The sequence below is a fragment of the Thermobia domestica genome, chromosome 9 (assembly GCF_964235325.1).
Source record: "Thermobia domestica chromosome 9, izTheDome1.hap1.1, whole genome shotgun sequence".
In the NCBI taxonomy this organism is placed as follows: Eukaryota; Metazoa; Arthropoda; class Insecta; order Zygentoma; family Lepismatidae; genus Thermobia; species Thermobia domestica.
The window spans coordinates 48,942,182-48,964,348 of NC_137462.1; the positions used below are offsets into that span (position 1 = coordinate 48,942,182).

Genomic DNA, 22,167 nt, shown 5'->3' on the forward strand with positions numbered 1-22,167 from the left:
GCAATGGATCTTAATGAAAAATAAATAAATAAATGATAACAGAAATCATCTTCTAAATGTTTTCCATTTCTCCTTCAGTTTCACTCTCCCACTCATCTGAGTCTGTATCGGCCGATGAATCTGAGTCTGAATCGGTTTCGCCAAATCTAATTATCAGTTCATCTAAACATTCATAAGTCCGTCTCTTTCAAAGTAAGAATCTTCAATTTTTTTCACGTGTTCACAACATTTTACTCATTTCTGTGGTGAATATTCATTAAATAACTTTCCCAGTAATTCTTTCTTTTCATCCAGTGAATCGGAAATGCATTGCCTTGCTTTGCTCTTGATTCCCCCCCCCCCCACACACAAGTTCAACAGGATTTAAGTCTGCGTCGTAAGGTGGAAGTCTTATTATAGTGTGCCTCGCGTTTATAAATTTCTTGTCAATCGCGTATTGTTTCACATAAGGTACATTTTGAATTCTTAAGAAAAATTGTCTTCTGTTCATTCTCCACAATGTATTTACTCTATTCTCCGCTTCAATTTCGGTTTCGTTTATAGGTTTGTCTGTCGCTGATAGCCACTGTATCATGTCGCTTTTAAGTGAAGACATAGATAGTCTTTTATTGATTTAAACATTGTGATAACTGGCATTATCAACGACAACAACGCTGTTTTCGGGAAGATTAGGAAGTAGTTTTTCATCGATCCATTTTGAAAAATTTCTACTGTTCATGTCATCATAATAATCTCCACTTTTTTGCTTAGATTTGAACAATAATAGAGCATTATTAACAAACCCAAATTCCCCTCCTGCATGGACAATAATAAGACGAGGCCCTTTTCCAACAGTTTCTGTTGCACCTATTTCACTCTTACTTTGCCAACACGCCGGTACTGAATGTGATGCGTGAATGTAGGTTTCATCTCAGGCCGGGCCCGTGAATTAATAATGCGAGGCCCGACTCGAGTTAGCATTTAGGCCCGACCCAAGGGCGCCGATTTCTCTCTAAAGTTGGGGGGGGGGGATTCAGATGCAGAAGGTATATACATGAGGATTTTAAGACAAATTGCATTCAAATTATGCCAAATAATGTATATTCATAAATACAATAGGGGGCCCACATGACCTTTGGGACCTCAAACGTATAACGAGGGTGATAATTAAATCAAATATTTTAATTGCAACTATGCCAAATATTTTGATCCGCACTTCTGGAAGAGGAACTAGCTGAAATAAAAGAAATCGTTGAACAAAGTTTTCTATACTAGTTATCAGTTGTTATAGTTTTTTTTTAAACACAAGTTGTATCTTCGGCCTTGGAAGTTGAATAATTATTCATTCTTACTCAGAAGGATGGGGGGCGCAAAATGTTAAACATTATAACACTTGAGACATAGTTTGTACTAACAATAGACTGAAAGCAGCTTATTTGTTGTCTTATATTGACAAAAATACTTTTGTCAACTCGTCTCATTGAAGTAAGACAGAAATATTTCCCTTTCAGAAAGATGCGCCCCCCGTTCTGTATTCGCCCCTGGTTCAGTATCGTAATGTTCTAGTAGGCTCGGCTGTCAGTTCAATCTTTAATGTGGAATCCAGAAAATTAAGTCATTTGCCTTTTGGTTTCTCTTCGTTATAAAGCTTAATAACGAACATACGCAGAATATACTACCATAGAATACGAAGAGCTACCACCGCAACGCATTTTCAAAAGCGGGATTAAATGAAATGGACCACTGATATGAGAATTACGAGTCGATACTGTAGGTATAACGCTACACGGTAATATTTCTCATTTATTTTAGCAGATGATATTTGTTGTAGCAGATGATATATGTTGTATTATAAGTTTGCTGAGTTAGTATCACTGGTACTTTCAAGGCCAGATCAGTGGATGGAAGAGTAGTGGGGAGGGTGGTGGAATACGAAGTGCTCCTCAGCGATCTGCGCATCTTGGTTTGAAACTTGTCGAGTTATAAGGAACATTCCATTAAACCTCCAACATGGCCAGACCACATATACTTCAAAAGCATCACAATATTCTTATTTCGTTGATTTTACTGGTTATAACTAGACAATAACTTCGGTCAACACTCAATAAGTCGTAGCACACTAAGTTATTAGATAAATGTAGTCACCACTATTGCCTTTCAACTTTCAAAACAAACATTGACTATTTGAACACTGTCCACTTTAAATTAATACAGAGATTGAAGCACTAGTTTTGACTTATAACAGTAACATATGTCCCGTGCATTATTTAGAATACGTATAGCTTCCCAGCCAGCTGTCTATATGAACGTAAGTTCTTAGTTACCTAAGCCCCGCTAAGACCTCACGGCACTAGTAGTAACTCTTATTACTTTTCCCAAAGAAATTTAAATTTCTCTCAACATATTGCATCTATTTCGAATATCATATGCTTCAGACAATAATGTTGTCATTGCGTATTCGATTTCATATTCGACACAATTATGTAACTCGATTTTAGTAGTTCGACAACATCATTATCTTCTAATAAACAATCGCAGTGGTGAGACAGATACCAAACAAAAGATCTCATTAAGGTTATTAGAATGGTATGGATGAATATAAATACATGTGCGTAATTTTCCAAAACACATTTTTTACTAAACCTGACAGAATATTACTGTACGATGACCACGCGAACAATTAAGATGCACCTGATACTCTTACCCATTTGTTTTATGACGCGTGTATGGCCGAGTGTGATATTCGACATGATCTTTACAAAGGGCCTCTTAAAACATTTAACTCAGGGGAAAGCAGTATATCAGAAACAAAATATATCTATTTTATGACTCCTTTTTCTAAATATGCAGTTTATTTGTATTGTTCATAAAACATGTATATTTTTATACAAGAGAGTATTCATCTTTCCACAAACCGGGGATTTCCCCCGTTTCGCGCCAGTGCAGAAAATGTCTTTAATGATATGTGTCGATAGTAATAATTCTGAATGATTGTAATCATTCTAAATATATACTCTTCTATATTGTAAAATCACCACAACAGTGAACACAACTATTTATACAAATGACTGACAGGGAAATATTCTAGTTTACACTTAATAATTCATCGAGCTTCTACATAGTTGTAATATTGTAACTTTTGTAACAGCTAAACACTAAATTATTCACAGGTTTGTCATCTATTTTATCACTGAATGCAACATTTCTGTTAACAAAATGTAATTAATTTCTTCACTTTCCTGTCCCGATATAACATAGTGAAAACCAAAATAAAGAGGTGTCTGTTCTCATGTTTTCAATTTTATTTATTTCCACTTGTGACTACTGTAGAAAAAGCGTATTAAATAAAATTTAATAACAATAATAGTATAAGCATATTCCAACAGAAAATAATTATAGATAAAATATAATTCTGTCCACATTAGTTATATCGATATTTAACAATATAAAACTGAAATTTACATAGTGATTTAGACGTAACCTTCTGTTTCAAAATATATTTTATCTGAGGTAATATGCCTATATTCATATGAACACATAATTCATTATGCGATGTTGAAGGATTAGGATTGCAAACGTGGATGTCGATTCTGGAAATTGGAAGTGAAAGGAATTAAAAGTGAATGATAGTTCATTATAATACATTCAGCTAAATTCGACCAGAGATGATTTCATGTGAATAATACGCTAATCAAAGAACTTCCTTTTTCGTATTCGTGCTTAAATTTTTTAATGTTACGTTTGCAAGGCAATGACCGCGTTAATTGATTGATTGATTGATTTAGTTTTAATGAGAATGTCAGCAGTGAGGCTATTTGCCCCCTCACAAAATTGCATCCAACATTAGGGTTATACTAATTAGGGAATTGTTGTTCAGTGATAGTATCACATCAAGTCAATCCATGCTAAGTGATTTAAAAAGAAGGGAAATTGCCGCTCGACCTGTTAAAGAAAATTTAATTTGTTCGGAAATGTTGAGTCTATATAAGAATACATCAAAACCATAATTAAATATTTTTTACAACATCCCATGGCGACGCAGCGGCTGCCGCAATTTTGTGTTTACTCGATTTCAGGCATTTACTTTGTTTTGAATACTTTAGCATGTGTTTGTCCTACCAAATTGAACGTTATTGAGCGTCTCCAGCTTCTGCAGAGCTAAACCTTGTCCTCTTAACATTCTTTTTTGTCTAAAACCACTTGAAAGGGGTGAAATCAGGGATTACAGTAGCAACATTTTTGACATTGAAGAGTGTGTGCATGCTGTCCACAGTCATAAGTTTATGCACGAAAATTTGCAGACCTGTAGTTGCTCCCAAAGGTCTGAAAGATATCGTAATATTGGGGAATTATAACAATTTGGCATGTTTCACTGTCCACTATCTCCAGTGGGCATGGGTAAAAGAAAATCTGAAACTTTGAGAGTAGCTACTCTTTAAGTATACCATAACACACAACAACAGCGCGTTAGTTCTGCACAAGTTGGAGGCGCCCAGCAATTTTTATTTCGATCGTATCAACTCATATCGATATATTGAATAATCCGGAAATGCCTCAAATCGAAAAAGAAACGCAAAATGGCGGCAGGCGGTGCGTTGCTACGAGATATTTTAAAAATCCAAAGATCATGGTTTCGAAGTACCCTAATATAGGATAAAAATTCATGAAAAAAATTAGACTTTATAGAGATGGTCGAGCAGCAAATGCTTGATCACATAGATTAGATTGACTCGTCACTTCGACTCAACAAGCATAGCAAGATTGTCCAAATTCTTCTAGAAAGCTAAGAATACTTCCTTATATTTAAAGCATAATGTTTATCACTATTGTTAGGAAGTAGATTTCTCTCTAGATAATATTCCTACTGTTCATATTGGTTTGTTTTTTGTATTCGCAACATCAACTTAAATCTAAAAAAAAAAAGGTAAAACTTCCGTTCCTGTTACGGTCTTAAATATTAATCACACTTAAGAATATATGAGCAAAATTTTAATTGTGAACCGATATTCGTTCAGTTAGAATATCTTATTTTAATTGTATATAGCGTGTCACACAGTCTATATTTTGATATTCTAAGAGATAGTGACAATTAAGAATTGTAGAAACGAACATGTAAAGAAATAATATTTATGAAGGATGAACAATGGATCACGAGAAGATATGCTAAAAACCCATTGTAAATGTGAACGTTACATTCAACTTTCATGGATGTGGTATTCTTCAATGACCAAGATGATAGTCCAGGAGTAATCACAGAACTGATTGTCTAAACTAAATGATTCTATCATCTTGCCTACAAAATATGCGTCATTAACAAAGTATAACTGACTGTTAACAATAATCCAATAAAACTGAATTAGAAATATCTATAACGAAGTTATGTAAATAACAATCACATAATTCAGATATTTTCATCTAAACACGGATATAAACATAAAACTATTAATCAATCACAATTCATATTTTTAATTGTGCAATGAATCTTATCTAGTGAATGGTAGTTAATTTTTCAAATGTTTTATTATCTTCAATTCACAACTGGTTTCTTACTATTCTTAGGTAATAAGGTTTGTAATATAATTTCTTAATGACAGATTAGCGATTGAAAGGAAAAATTATATAAGCGATACCAGAAGATAGAAAGTATTCTAGTATTAAGGAACCCAGTGACAACTTTCTTTAAAGGTAAGATTATCGTGAATGTGTTAGTTTTTGCAAATTGCATGTGAAACTATATGTTTACTACTTGGAAAAAATTATGGTTTTTCGTCTTGGAAGCGATAATTACAAATTTCAAGATACAAGTTTTCTGGAAAGCTTATGAAATACGCTATAAGAAAGCTCATGTACAATGAGTGATCTGTGGGGCATTGGCAAGAAACATCAACATTACTGTTTTAAAATAACAGAACGAAACCACTAGCATGTAACATTGTAAGTTGTATGTATATAGTTTCACCATCTAGCAGCACATAATTTTATTTCAAATAGCGATATCCACTGGCAAAATAGTCCAAGTTTTGTATTTAAACGTTACTTGACCCATGATTTGCATTATGACAGAACGAGGAGAGGACATTGTTTGACTGAATCTGCTTTTCCGCACACAGTGCATTGTTGGCATTATTTGTCTGTTTTGCGGTAGTTATGTCTGTTTGGCCCTACAGTTCTTCTTCGTGGAAAAAGAGCGCTCTTATATAAGGTATAGTAAATTAGTTAGTTACATTCTATCACTGCCAGAATCTTCTGAAAAATAAAGATGTTAGATGATCATTACAAAATTAAATATAATATATTTTTTTGTATAATTTTAGCTTTGATAATCCTGTTGTTATTAAGGTTACTTATGTCATATCTACCTTTATTGGTAGTTCTGCTATAATAATAAAAATATATAATTACTTAATATTATAATTTGTAGTTATAATATTTTACGTTTCATTGATTTTTGCATGGATTAGCAAGCTTATGAGCACGTAGTTACCGTTCGTTGTAAAGATTAAAACTAGGTATAAACCGGTGCTGTTTCTCACACTGAGGATACCTAGAAGAGTTCCGACATCTCCACTAAACATACTTAAAACGAGTTCAAAAAAGGTAAAATAACAAATTCCGTCAAATTCCGCAAAAGAACCTAAAATGATCAGAACTTCAAACTACACAAAAAATGTGTGACACCTATGCAATTGCAAATGTCAGAGTTTAATCGCTCTTAATTTCTAGCCCTCTCTAAGCCCTATCATACGATTCAAATGTTTATATCTGTAGTGCGTGATGAACGTTACCTGCATATATAGGTTTATCGCTGGAGATCGTATGGGATAGTAGTGAGTGTGGACACTTCTTTCGACTTCAGGGAGATAACAAGAAAGAGGTCAATGATTGAATTCTTGAGAAATGCTTTAATTGTTTCAACAGTATGTGTCCCATTTAGAAACAAAGATCGTGACCATCAAATTCGCTCCATTTCATTAAATTTTAAAACTATCTAACAGAGTTCTTAATCATACTACTAATTATGTGGTAAAATATGTTTTTCTACTCGTATGGAATATTGTCTGTCTTCTGAATAAAAATAAATGAGAATGGATAGTTAACTGTAGAAAGTAAAGATTTTTGCGTCATTGCAACTCGCACTTATAATCCTGGAACACGAATAGCTGGAATCGAATTAAATTTCTAGAAAAAACTTTAAATCCCATAAAATTAACTGGAATTGCACGATTTGCCATCAGGTTCCAAGGAACTTCTTGTGCAGCCAACAAACGGTGGTTATGGACCATAAATTAAAAACGTTTTCAAAGATTCTTTGAGTTTGAAAACCTACCCTCTCGCTTAAATACTGAATCCCCGCTCCAGAAACTAATCCAAAAGAATGGGAAAACTGTCACTAAATGCCAGAATAGGATAAACAGACAAAACACGAGAGGTTAGCTCGGAAGAACTATTAGAATTAGATAAAAAAATCCTCATCAACAAGTCGGAAATGAGAAAAACTCCGTCTTTTCAAGATGTTTTTGTTTTTAGTAGTAAAAGGGTAAATCCATCACATTTGTCCAAATGTGACATTAAGGACATGTGTGTTTTCTGTGAGTAACTTAGATGACAAAATATTGGTTTCAGCAACGACACTCTGGATAGGTCCGACCATGTATTAACACACTTTGCTTCTCGAAGATGAAATACTCTTTACAAAACTAACAAGTTATAGTGACATAGTTGATCTTAAAGCGATGTACCACAAGCACTTTTATATGAGTTTTCTTACCTGAGTTCAAACATGTTAGAAAATCAGAATACGGAAGGGAGTTAGCCTTTAAAGCTCGTTTATAGGTCTGTTCTCAGTGAGCTAGCAACTTGTATGCCAGATAGCTATTTGTACGGTCAAACGGCACCAGTCTTCCACCTGTCTATCCTTATTCTTCTCGTTAAGAGCCTGGCTTACTAAAAATAATTTAAAAAATACCATTTTTCTTTTGCTTGATTATTCATCAGTGAAGGAGATAATGAAATGCAAGTTACCACAATCATAGATAATGCTATTCTACAACAGAAAATATGAACCTGAGGAATGTTCAGTGTTGCAATCCATAGAAATTACAGTGTTGCCAGAAAAACAATTTCTCTAAAATTAAGTTAAGACAGCATAGTTTATACGGTTTACCCAACATTGTTAGGGTCGTCAAGTCTAGGAGGCTTAGGTGGGCAGGTCATGTAGCTAGAATGGAAGAAAGTAGAAACGCTTTCAAAGTCTTGACTGGTAGACCCATAGGAAAACGACCATTAGGAAGACCTAGGCGCAGATGGGAGGACAATATTAAGATGGATCTCGCAGAAATAGGAATACAAAGTAGAAACTGGATGCAATTAGCTAAGGATAGAAGTCAGTGGAGAGCTTTTGTGAACGCGGCACTGAACCTCCGGGTTCCATAGGCCATAGAGTTAGTTAGTTTAAATTAGTTAAGACAGCTAGTAGAGAAATGAACTCAACTGCATTTGATTACGTATCATGTTGTTTTGATTTCTTGTGAACTACTTTTAATTAACATTATTATTTAGTTTTAATAACTGTAGGTTAAAACTTATTACCAACTAAATACAACTATTATTTAGAAAGTAGTTCACAGGAAACCAAAACAATATGATACGTAACCAAATGCAGTTGAGTTTGTTCCTCTACTCGCTGTTTTAACTTAGATTTTAGGGAAATTGTTTTTCTGGCAACACTATAATTTCTATGGATTGCAACACTGAAAGTTCTTCAGATTCATATTTTCTGTTGTAGAATAGCATCATCTATGATTGTGGTGACTTGCATTTCATTATCTCCTTTTACTGATGAATAATGAAGCAAAAGAAAAATGGTAAATTTTGTATTATTTTTAGTAAGGCAGGCTCTTAAACAACAGTTACAGAAAATGAGCTTTTATGAGGACTTTCTTGAAGGGGCGATTACTGGCACTCATTCCCGGTTCAAGAGAATACAATGTTGACTGGGATGTTTTACGAAGGTAATGTCGACAACGCCACTTCTGAGAAAAATGCATTTGTGATGACATGTCTGACAAGGATAGCTCGTTCTCTGTGAAGATGTGTTTCGAGAATACCCAAAGATTCTTCGCCGGAGAGTTTATTAAAGAAAAGTGTGTCGTAGAGATTAGTTATATTTTTATGATGCTTTTAGCAGATGCTACTACTAGTAGATTAACAGAAAGTGAAGAAATGACGTGGAAGTTCAAAATTACTACCAAATATCCCTGTTTCTATTGTGCAGATAGTTAGATTAATTAGTGTAAAGGAAAGAAGAAAGATGTCTGTTTCTTCAATTTGTCACTCTGAAGACGGAGAAATCACTTTTCCGCTTTATGTAGAGTTACTGCTTCAGAGTCAAAATGCAGGTGGAGATTTTATTCAGAAATTGTTCAGCCTTGGATTAAGAATGTCATGTCAGTAAGTGATATTCGTGAGGAAGTTCAGGACCAATGCAATTTACACTAATATCACAAACTCGAGTTTGTCTGCAACCAAATGCTAAACTAATGTCTTTACCTAGCATCAATTGAGAAGGTTGATCACGACTCTTCCTACAACATCTCCATTAAAGCGTTTTAAATCACAACCATTTCCCTGATCCAATATGTAACCGAACATGGAATAATACCAGAGCCCATTAAACAGGCATCAAGTGATGAAATCTGCACTGTACAGCTGCCCGAGAATTGTACAATTTGCCTCCTACTCCAAAACTCATTCGTGAAAATCAAAAGTTTATTGAACCTGTCAAAGTAAAATTATACGATCTCCGCAGTGTCTCCAGAAGTGTTTGAGTGGTTGAACACCAGCAGAAGATTTGGAGAATGCGAAAATCAGATAACTTGAAAATCTTACTTTTCAATGTATGAGCAAGAAAACTCAGTGCCATAGCGAAAACGATGCACCACAAATTTATTCCCAGTTTTGTTCTTCCTATCCTCATATAGTATTTAGTGAGGGAAGTTAACTTCATTAAGCTAGAAATTTAAGAATCATACATCCTGTAAGAATTCAACAAGAAACATGAATTAGTATTCATAAAATGTCAAAAATTCATATAATGAAATACACGCTGTATTATATTAATGATGAAATCATTATGTGGAGAAGGAAATTGAAATTAATGTTAACAAAAATGGGCAAAATTTTTAGCATTCCCGAATTATGTTAGGTTTTTCAATGAAAAATAAAATATTGAAGTCTTTCTGTGGAACTAGTCATTATCTCAATTCAGACTCACGGATTATGGCAAAATATAAACGTAAACTGTAAATGTAAACGTAAACTTTTGGCACAAATATTTCTTTGTGTGGTTTGTAAAACAGCGAACTCACTGGTATACATTGAATATGGCTAAATGCTAGTAATAGAAATTCGATGCTTACTGTAAAATTATTTGCTGAAAGTAATTCCGTTTAAGATATGTATTTATATTTTTATTGACTAAAACAATGAACATAACACAATCACTCCTACGTATTGTCATTAAGTACAACATATTCTGTTCTCTCTTTTTCAGATTTACAGAAGAGAGTAAAGCAATGAATATACTGCAGCTGGTACTATGGATTTTCTGTATACTAATTGCTACGGTTCAAAGCAATGACCGTAAAAACCGTAAGTTTAGATTCGTCATGACGAATTAACAGTTATCAGAAGACATATATTTTAAAATATTCTGCTTTGACTTTGGTTTGATACATTTAAATTTACAATATAATTAACTTCCACAAGATTACATCAAAATTCCGAATCTGAGATGTTTGTGAGTGTGATGAAACATTTCTGTAGAATATAATTTTGGCAATATCTCAACTGTTTAGTAGAGTCTTTTACGTGTGCAAAGATCTGGATTGACTGTTATGTAGTTGTTAATCTGTTATGTTATAATATGAGTATATTCCATTTATACATCGGGATAATTGATTAAGCCGTAGCTGCGAAGTACTATGCGTGCGGTAAACACGAGAGTTGCTCCGCATAAGTTAATAATGTTAATAAGAATCCGCAAATTGAATAGTGCGGATTGGAAGTTCGGAACAAATACGGTTTAGATGGCAGTATACAAAAAATAATACAAATAAAATATTAAGTCTGATGATTCTCTCTGTCATTCTGAAATCAATATGAAAATGTCGTTCATTTAATTATGGGTAGTAATAAAACATAAATTCCATTTTTTGGGAAAATATTTTATTAGCCAGGGAAAATTAGATCTCGATTTAATGTGTGCTAGTTTTTCCTAATTATTGTGTATTGCGATATTGTCTCTAGTAGTTTTATATAAGGAAATTATAATATTTTAGCTTAATCAATTTAGTATTATTTGTTATAATATAATTATGGTAATTTTCACTTTGCTTCATTCACATTATTTTCAGGTTCTTCTTAGGTGGAAATTAATATTTATTTTTTTATTTTTTCGACGGTTTGTATCAAATAGAATAATCTCTTTCAATCTGAACAACTTAGCAAACGTTTTGTAGTTAAGAAACAGAATAAATTACACTACATTTAGTATAAGACCATTGAATTTTGTGAAATTAATTTATTCTACATAACTGCAAATGAATCGCTGATTGAAAAAAAACGTCATAAGTCAGCCACATGCCAAAAATGTCTTTACATGTGGCTTTTATTCTTGAAGGGTAACTACGCCGTGCGGTCGTGATATGTCAAAAGTCATGCTAATAGTTCGTGCCATATTGATCTGGAATCCTGATTTGATAATCGTCACAAATCATTCACTTCACAGCATTTTTGACATAATCGACTTACGACGTTTCTCAAATCAGTGATTCAGATTATATGCAATGTTTCCTTATAGTATACGACTAGTTGCAAACCATTTACTCTAATATATTATTTTACATATTATGACATGTTATTTGAATTCCGAGCTACATTCAAGGAAAGATTCTTTTCTTTATACACAAAATATTCTGAAGGTGCTAGTGATAGTGCAAATATAGTTTTCGGTAAGAGGTATTTTAAAGGAGTAATTTACGAGAAGATTTATTGCTTTGTGCCACAAAAGGTTGGGTACATATAGAATAGAACATTCTATAATCATACTATGAAAAATTCGTCAAAAAGACTAATATTGAAGTGAAATGTACTATTATGTGTAAAAGGTATTGGAGTCTCCTCCCCTCTTCTCTTGTCCCTCCACTAAAAGGCTCAACCGGCTCTTCTGGCTCTGGAAGGGCAAACTGGAGCTGAGTTAAAACAACAGATTTGGACACTGAAACGGGTTTGTGATATCACGTTCGCTCTCCGAGGTAGTGTACGCCACTACCAATTAAACCTCTAGGGTTGATATCCCTCTCGTCGGTGGCCAAATCCACAAGATAATCTTTATTTCTGGTGCGTTAGAGACAAAATGTATCAACGAAGTCAGTAGCACCTATACCTACCATCCCCATTCGATAGCCATATAAAGTAAACAGAGAATTTCTGCTAACTACAACATTAATTTATACTGTAATGACTGTTAAGTTCATAATGAGAAGTCTAGTATTTTACAAGACTTCGATTAGCACTTCTGATCATTTTTCTCTTTACATCCTTGACGCTGACTTATATTGAGAGGAAAATACTAGATAGTACGGAAGAATGTTTAACTAAGTAATGCAAGTTTTCCTAGAATCAATTAATAATGAAGGCATGAGATGGAAGATAGCGAAAATACAGCTCAGCGTTCTTTCTCTTCTCCTACATCTTTACCAACGAGCAGAAATAAATTCAATCTACATTTTACACATACGTGCGTCTATCTCCGAAGTGGACAAGATAAAAGAAAAAGGTAACTTGAAGCGCAACACTGACTGAACACAACTCCCACAAGAACGACAACAACCATCATCATCTTTTTTGTGGCCCTTAAATACTGGGTGCTTCGACGCGATCTTTGCTCACGTTGTGATCGGCAGGAATTTGAGTCGACAGAAATTGCTATTTTCTGAATATTAGATAAAACGATATACTTTATTTTGCACGTGGAATCCTTCTTTCTGAGGGTGACACGAGCAATGAATAATCTGATGGAGTGTAATTTATTCATGTTAAAATTACACAAAGCAAAGTAACGATACAATCTATTGAATCCCATGAGGTTGTGAATTTCTGATGTTTCTTTAATTTCAAAATAGATTTTATTCCTTTTGACAATTACTCAAACCACAGTCGTCATTCGTTCCAGAGAATCCTATGGCTTTGTAGTTTCCTATATCCTCCTGATTTCTAAACTTTAATGACTCTTTTATTTTTTATAGCTTACACGTCATTCAGGCAGAAGTATCAGGCATGGTAACGGTGGTATAATAACAGCAAGCCACCTCAAAGAGAAAGTTTGCAAACTCCACTTTGACGATCACAAACCCGTCCAAATCTACAAATACAAGCTTTTTCAGGTCCACCGTATTTTGTTTGCAGAGCCAGGAGAGCCTGGTGAGCCTTATAGTGGCGGCTCGACAAAATAAAGCGACGAAGACAAGGGAGAATACAACATAATTAACAATAACGCGTATTACTGGTGTCCGGGCTATAAGTAGATACAAAACGTAACATCACATATTAGTACATAGATCCCAAGATCTAAAGAACACTCCGAAATACATTAATCTTTAAAAAAGTGAAAATATAACTTAACTATTTTAAGTCACATAATGCATTAGTTTATATATCATAATACCATGTTGAATTTTATAAATTTATAATGTAATATTTCTCTGGTGAGCATGACTTATTAGTGAATTCAGATTACTTCTTATATGCTAGTTCTATGCACTAACCAGGTCAATAGCTTCATTTTCATATTACAATTGAACAGACAAGATGACTAGATAATATAAAAAAGTAGCAATTTTTTAAATTTTGAATTAGATTATTATTAAGCCTTTAATTGGCAAACATTGATAGCACTACCATTAAAATATTTAGTTTGCTTTTATAATTGAACCCTGTCTTCGTAATCAAAATTTCCTAATTTTTAAACTATTTTTGTACTTTGGTTACAAAATACAGGGTGTTTATTTCAAAACAACATTACCATAAGATAGGTCTTATGTGTACCTACTGATCAGTATTGCCCTATTATGGTAAACTATCATAAAAATACTTTCAATAATTACCATCAGTTTCGGTGAAATATTTTCCTAGAGAGCAAGAGCACCCCCCCAAAAAAACTTTTGAGGAACGGAAGACATAAACAATACTACGTTTGACTGTCCCCTGTTGGACATTAGAAATATCTAAAGAACCAACCCGCAAATCATATATATGAATATTGTATGAAAAAAATAATGCCAATTAAATGATCACTCAAGTTATAATTCCTGCGGATAACGCACTTGAATGCGATGTTGTTTGAGAGCAACAGTGACAAAATATTAAAATCAAATTTTGCGATGAAAGACATTAAAAGACGCTAGATAACCCCCTAGTCTTAATTAATAAGGTTTTCATATGAAATTACTATATCGAAGTTGGGTGCATTAGTAATATTGAAAGATAAACAAATTACAATGGTGTTTAATTTTGTCTTTTTAGTTCCACCCTGCGACGAGGGATTTTGTAAAGAAAATCCAAGACATGCGGAGTGCCGTGATGACTATCCTCTCCATGTTTTCTGCTATTGCTCAGATAGCGAGTGGGCCAAAGATGGCCTCGTATGTGTTAAATCAGTGAATAAAGGGAAATAAGAGTTTCAGAACACATATTGATATGTATGGTCTCGCTAACAAAATAGAAAAGAGCCCGGACTGTGTTATTAATAAAATCATAACTTGCATGATCACTGTAGTGTTATTATTTCTTAATTATAATTTTTTTAGTATATATGTAATATAAGAAACTTTCCTGCGACATGTTCAATTTGAATTTAGTTGCAATCATGGGAGTACCTAAGAATGTCATTGGATTCGAACATTGTTGAAAACTGCAATTTTGGAAAACGTAGATGTGGTTTATCACTATAACCGAAACATGAGTCGCTAAGACCAGTGCTAAATTTTAAAACACAAACGTGAAACCCCTGGCTGCTCGTTAAAATTTAAGTTTATTTGGGTATTTTATACTGTACCTTCATGTATATAAAAAACTTAAATACATTTTAAACTATATATAATAAAAATTGATTTGCAAGTCTCTGAGACTTTGTGTTTCTCACAACGTATTTCGAAGAACCGATGGTTTCATGAATCTTCGTATACGAAATAGTTGTTGTTGAAATATATTTTCCAATGGTTTTGGGCAGTTCTAGTCCTGAAACGATTTCTTCATGAGTTTCTATGCATTTTAATTTTGTTAATACATTTTTAGTCAAATGAATTTAAAGTAAATTTAAATACTGGTTACTGTGATATAAGTCATTCCTATTATTTTCGTACATATTGTTTTCTTGTAACGTTTGCTGCAATGTTTCATTTCCGATTGGTATTCTAAATGAAGTTTGTATAATGTATTATTTCTTAATATCGTTGTTAATGTTATTTTATTGTGTATCCCCGAAAACGTGTTTGAACTTTCCTCAATTAGCCATGATAAATTAAAATCTATATTATTGTAATTTTCCGCTAATAGTGCCTTAAAGGATCTAGTAATCCTTTCCCAAATACTAGGACAAACTTATCCCTCGTAGCTTCTAGCATATCTAGTAGCAATCTCATGTTCCAGTCTAAACAATGATATAATTTATTTCGTATTACATTACCTGGGGAAAGATTGAAGTAAAGTGAACAAATGCTTCTAATAAGACTACTTCGAGTTGAATATAAAGATGAGGTGCTTGTAATTGGTTTAAGTTAGCAACTTGATAAAACGTATTTAACACAGTTCATATTGCGAGTATTTTGTGTCAACACATACACGTGTATTGATTTATTGAGGATATTGATTTATTTTATAGCCACTAGGACATATACAACCACTGACAAAAGTCCTATCACACTACTGATGTTATAATATTTTCTCATTATATCTATTATGTATTTTCAAAATCTTGTTTATTGGTGTCGTATCGTTAAATAAGCAACTTTTACTCATTCAAGAATATAAAAATGAACCTCTTCGCATTGAAATACTGTTTATTGAGGATAATTGTTTTACAGGGAACAAATAATTAGTGAAGAAACAACTGGGGATACCTGTACGAACTCTTATCAGTAGCTGTCTAGGTATTACTATTAACAGTTGTGTGTGTTAAACAATTGATTCGCATATGGACAAAGTTGGGTGCTTATGTGTGTCATGCAATCGGGCTGCTTTTACTTGAATGAATTACTAAATTAATGTAAAAGACGTGAAAATACTATCAAGTGCGGAAGTGAAACTGTGACTAAGTACCATATCACGTGATTAAGTAGTTGTTTCGAGAGAAGAAAGTATTCTCGACAGAAAATCACCCGGTCGTTGAATATAACAGTCAGTCTTGATAGATAGTCAGAAATGGTCGAAATATTAAATGGGAATAAACGGATTGTACAGAAATGACCGTAAGAACAAATTCATTAAAAGTAGAAGGATACGGTTAAAACTTTTACTGTTCCATAGGTGGTAAGAGAAGTGTCGTTCCCAATCAATACGAAATAAGACGGTGGTCCCAAAACTTGGAAATTTATGGTCTTGGGGATGCGATTGCAGCAACGAAACCCCTCCACCGAGTAGGAAACATTGCTAAAAGATAGTCTTAGGCAAAGACAGAATTTTTGGACCTGTGAAGAATGAAGGAAAGAATTATGAGTCGTGTGATGCATTGACGTCGGCTGTTTTCCTAAAGTAACGAAATGTATCTTAAAAATAAAATGTTTGGTGAAACCTACGATTGTCTAAGAATGATTGTGTTTGTGCTAGGTAAGATGTAAAGGACTGAAGCAATTACCTAAATTAAAAAACTACCTAGTATGCTAACTGAGTATTAATTAAATAAGTACTAATATATATGAACTTTAAAGAAGGATCTAAATATATCTATATAAATGATGCAAATGTTTTTCGTAAAATAGAATCCGTTGGTTTAAAGAGAAAATATAAACACTCCTAGGTGTTTCATGTTAGATGAGAAGACCATGTTAAAAAATGTTTAATTGTAATGAAGATATCTTGCTTATATTTTAGCTTGAGTTCATAATGTTTTGATACTTTCAATGCTTTCGCTATGAATTGTTGAATATTTACAGGAACTTACTGTTGTTAAGTTCACATATTCAGTATGATTTGCTTATTTTTAAATTTATATTGCATTTAAATTGTTATTGATTGCATTTAAATTGTTATTGTTATTGATTTGTCTTCTATGGTGCCCCTGAATGCAACATTTTTTTTAGCAATGTCCATCTATTTTCTTCACTTCCTTGTAGCGATATAACGTAATGGAAACCAAACGTAAGGAGAGGAAGCTGTCTATACTTATGTTTACAGTTTTATTTATTTGTACCTGTGACCACTGTAGAACATACGTCTTAGAGAAATTTCAATAACAACAGTAAAAGAATATTCCACTAAAAAACAATTGAAGAGGAAAATAGAGTTGTGCCAATATTGCTTGTATAGATATTTAACAGTATAGAACTGAAAATGTCATACGCATGTAGACAAACTTTCTCCTCCAAATGTATTTTATCTGTCCTAATGTGCCTACACCTATATCAATTAGTAGATATATAGCGTGATGTTACAGGATAAGGAAAGTAGCCAGTTTTACTGCTCCTGGAAAGGAAAGGTTAAAGCATTTAAAACTGTTCGATAATTCACTATCAGATCAGCTTAATTCGACAAGAGATGGTTTCATGTAAAAAAATACATTAATTAGAGAACTCGAGTTTTGTTATTCAGTTTGTGGTTCAGTTATTTTATCTTACATTTCAAATCTGTGAGTTTTATGTCTCACACTTATGCCGGTTAAGCTAAAGGAGATGGTGATTATGAGAAATGAATGAAATAGTTTAATTAAGAAGGTGGAAGGAAACGGGACAGCCCCAAGAAAACCCACGAGCACGGCGTTTGTCCACGACAAACTCCACACGACGCGAGCTGGGATCGAACCAGGGACCCCAAGCACCGGAGGTCAACGCTCTACCACTGAGCCACCGCGTCCCCATATCTTACGTTTCAAATACAATGACTGTGATCATCATTAGGTTTATAATATTTCGAGAATTGTTGTACAATTCCTTAGTATAACTTCAGTTTGATTCAGTAAGCACGGAAACATTGTCGTATTTCTACAGAAGAGCTAGAGTACTTCATTACTTTTAAAATATAATAACACAGGGCTGCAAATTGAAAAAAAAGTTCATATTTTTTTTTGATTAATAGGTGAACTTAATTCTTTGTTCCTAGCTGATTACGAATAATGAATTCGTTTTCCCCTGTCACGTAAGGTTTTCTTACAAATCAATGTGAAAATTTGGGCCTTCTTCCGTATTCAATACTGCTTTATTATACCTTATTTCTTGCCTTCTATCAGACTAAAGAGCTTATTATGCTAAATAACAACATGTTTTGTTTAATGTGAATGCAGACAGACAAAGAAAAGAATATAAGATTCTCTGCACATACAGATTACTACATATATACATATAATATGGAAATATATACATAAATATATACATTGTAAAATGGAAATCAACACAGTCATATAACATACTTATTTATCACTTCACATCTTTTTAGCAAGCTTTCTCTTATAAGCTTTCCTAATTTTCTTGTGATTTTCTTCTGAAGTTTCTCTGTGCAATTTACAACAGTAGTAATCCATCATGCTAACACTCCAAAGTGCCTGATACCTTTTTTCCATATCCCTCATGTCTTGGTGGAACCGTTCGCCTTGTTCCTCACTTAATTTTCCGAGATTTGGTGGAAAGTAATCAAGATGAGAATGCAAGAAATGCAACTTGAGATTCATGTTGCAACCCAGTTCTTGAAATTTAACTAATACATTCTCAACAACTTATCTGTAATCAGTACTTTTGTCGTACCGCAGGAATTTCACCACCACGCTTTTAAATGCTATCCAAGTATCCCTTTCAGCATTAGTCATTGTTGCAAGTTTTTATCCTTTATTAACTTCCTAATGTCTGGACCAACGAAGACACCTTCTTGCACTTTGGCACATGAAAGTGAAGGATAATTTGTTGCATATGAACTTGAAACATTCGCCTTCCTTGTCGAGTGCCTTAACAAATTGTTTCATCAATCCTAATTTTATGTGAAGGGGAGGAAGTATAACTTTCTCAGGACTGACTAAGTTTTGTTGAATGATCTTTTTGATCCCTCGTTCAGTGTTTTCCGTAATGGCCAATGTTTCCTTCCCCAGTGGTCATTTCGTGTCCTACTATCCCACTCGCAAATGTAACATAGTATTTTTGTATATCCACCTTGTTGCCCAAGTACAATGCTCAAAATCTTCAAATCTCCACACAACACCCAACCATGTGCGTCGTATTTAATTTTATTAAGAATAAATTGCACATTGTCATATGTTTCTTTCAATGACACAGAATGAGCAATAGGAACTGAGGGGGACTTATTTCCATTATGTAACAGAATAAATTTTAAACTTGTTTTATTTGAGTCAATGAATAATCTACAATCACTAGAAAGGCAAGGGAAATTTAACTTGATCAACAAATCTGACACATCACAAAAAATACGAGAGAACCTTCTTTTGAAAAATACTGCACAAATTCTTTTCCCCGATATCTGTACCAGGAAAATGTTCCACAGGCCAGCAAGTTATTTTCATTAAGTCTGAAACCAAGAAGTTCAGCAGATTCTTTAGACAAATTTATGTCTCTAACTAAATCATTGAGCTGGCGTTGAGTGGTATAAGGTCATGAGATCCGCTAGGGGGGGTTGTAAACTTCATCTTCTATTTCACTATTTTCCACTGAATCACTGTACGAACTAGGATCACTTACAAACTCAAGAATTGGTGGAGGTGTCGGAACAGGCAAGTCTAGGCCGTGCAGCACAGGTCTCATTGCAGAAGGAATATCGGGATACACTATCTTTGTCTTGTTTTGAGTATTGTGTTCTACAATTTCACAGGAACAGAAGTAGCAATCGTCGCTGTGGTTTTTGGGTTCTCTCCCCACCATTGGTACTGCGAATGGCATAGATGACCGCTTTCCAGTGCTGCAGTTTCGCAACGATTTCACACAAGATCTACACAGATTGTGTGGAGTTCACGATTTATCTTGATTTCCAAGTTCCATAGGGAAGTATGCGAAATAAGCCTTTCTTACAAAATCTGTAATTTTCTGTCTCTGTTTGTGTGGGACAAATTCACCACAGATGTAACAAAATATATCTGGTCTATTCTTACAACCACGAGATGCCATGGCAACACAGTATTCAACGAACTCCAAAAGAGAACTAACCTGAGATAATAACACTTCATACTATTTAAGCACATTTAAGATTTGCGATAATTAAATATAAAATTTATTTGAAATGAGATAACAAGGTTTGATATAGAAATATTTTAAATATTAATGCAGGCAAAATTTTAGTTAATTTAATTAAATTAAACTTCCTTACATTTAAAACATATTCATTGTTATTACCGCGTGGATAATTTCACCACGTTGTTGTGACATCTAGCGTCAATCAGTTGAATTACGCTTAAACATGCATACCGCAATCAACATATATAAATCGTGAATTGTAAGACATTCTTACGTGATATGAAAAAACTAGTGCCAGTTTCGGTTTCAGCATGTTCAAATACATATAAAACACCCAAATTTATAAAAACAACAGAACCTATGCGGCCCTGTGTAATTACCACTTGTTAAAAAGTATATTTCTCTCTTAGATGTTGTTAATTCGTTTGAGATTGATTTGTCTCTCTGTGTTCGTAATATCAAGGTAAATGAAAAAATAAAACTTTCGTTCTTCTTACGTCCTTGAAACTTAATCACACTTGAGCAATATCATATATAGTTTAATAGCGAAACGACATTAATTCAGTTTGAACGGTTCTTTATAATTGAATATAAAGAACCACTGGGTGTATTCTAAGAGTTAATACCAATTACAAATTGAAGCTGATAACATGTAAAGAAGAAAGATTTTATGAAGCATAAAGAATCACTAAAAGTCATGCTAAATGACCAGTGTAAATATGAACGTTAGCTTCAACTTTCATGGATGTTGTATCTTTAAATGATCAAAATGATACTTAATAACCCACTTGTGTAATCACTGAACTCATTGTTAAAACTAAATGATTTTATCATCTTGCCTACAAAATATGCCTAATTATCAACGTATAAGTGAGATTAGACACTTAGATAAATGGATAATAATTCAGAAATTATTATAATGAAGCTATATAACTAATATTCGCATAATTCAGGTACTTTTTGTCACAACAAGATATTTAGAACACGGTTATAAACATAAAATAGGGAATTAGTCACAAGTTGATATTTTTAATAGGGTAATAAATCTTTTCTAATGAATGGTAGTTTGTTTGTCAAATGTTTTAAAGTATTTAATTTTAATTTTATTACTATTGGTAGGTAATAAGGTTTGTAATATAATTTCTTAATGAAAGATTTGAGATTAAAAAACACTAATATATAAATGGCTTCAGAGGATAGATAGTATTCTAGAGATCGCAAAGAATCCAGATACATCTTTCTTTAAAGGTAAGATTATTGTGAAGGTTATAGTTCTTGTAAATTGCATGTGTAACTGTATGTTTGCGAAAGAGAACCAAATTAAAGTTCATCATTAGAACCGATAAGAACAAAATTCAAGATAGAAATTTTCGTTATACATGCGACAAGTTTTTAGAAGATAATATTGTAGCTAGTTTATTATCTGACTACTTTTTTTCTAAATTGTTGGTTAATATACGACTGAATTTACCAGAGTATGCACTATTTGCTTACTTACTATTTTTTAGAGTTATGTAAAGTTAGGTTGCATCAGGCATACCAAGACTAAGTTCAGATTGTAGTAGTCACTAAATTACTTAACAGCTATTGGAATTTACCAAGTAATATCTAAAGCCTCTTTGTGTTTTTCAGGTAGTGATGTGCATTATATTTTAGAAGAATACTTAATCACTGTTCCTGTACTATAACCTTATATCCAGTAGCATATAAATGTGGGATCACTGAACTGTCAAAGGCGGAGTGGTGG

The 22,167-nt window shown here is 33.4% G+C and overlaps 1 long non-coding RNA gene across 1 annotated transcript in view; it reads left to right on the top strand.

Annotated features, from left to right (window-relative positions):
* Positions 1 to 14,776, top strand: part of LOC145693979 (uncharacterized) — a 181,554-nt gene extending 166,778 nt beyond the window's left edge. The window contains exons 2-3 of the long non-coding RNA XR_014132866.1: positions 10,532 to 10,629; positions 14,563 to 14,776. This is a non-coding gene — a long non-coding RNA (uncharacterized LOC145693979). The remainder of the gene's footprint in view (positions 1 to 10,531; positions 10,630 to 14,562) is intronic.
* The last annotated feature ends 7,391 nt before the right edge of the window (positions 14,777 to 22,167 follow it).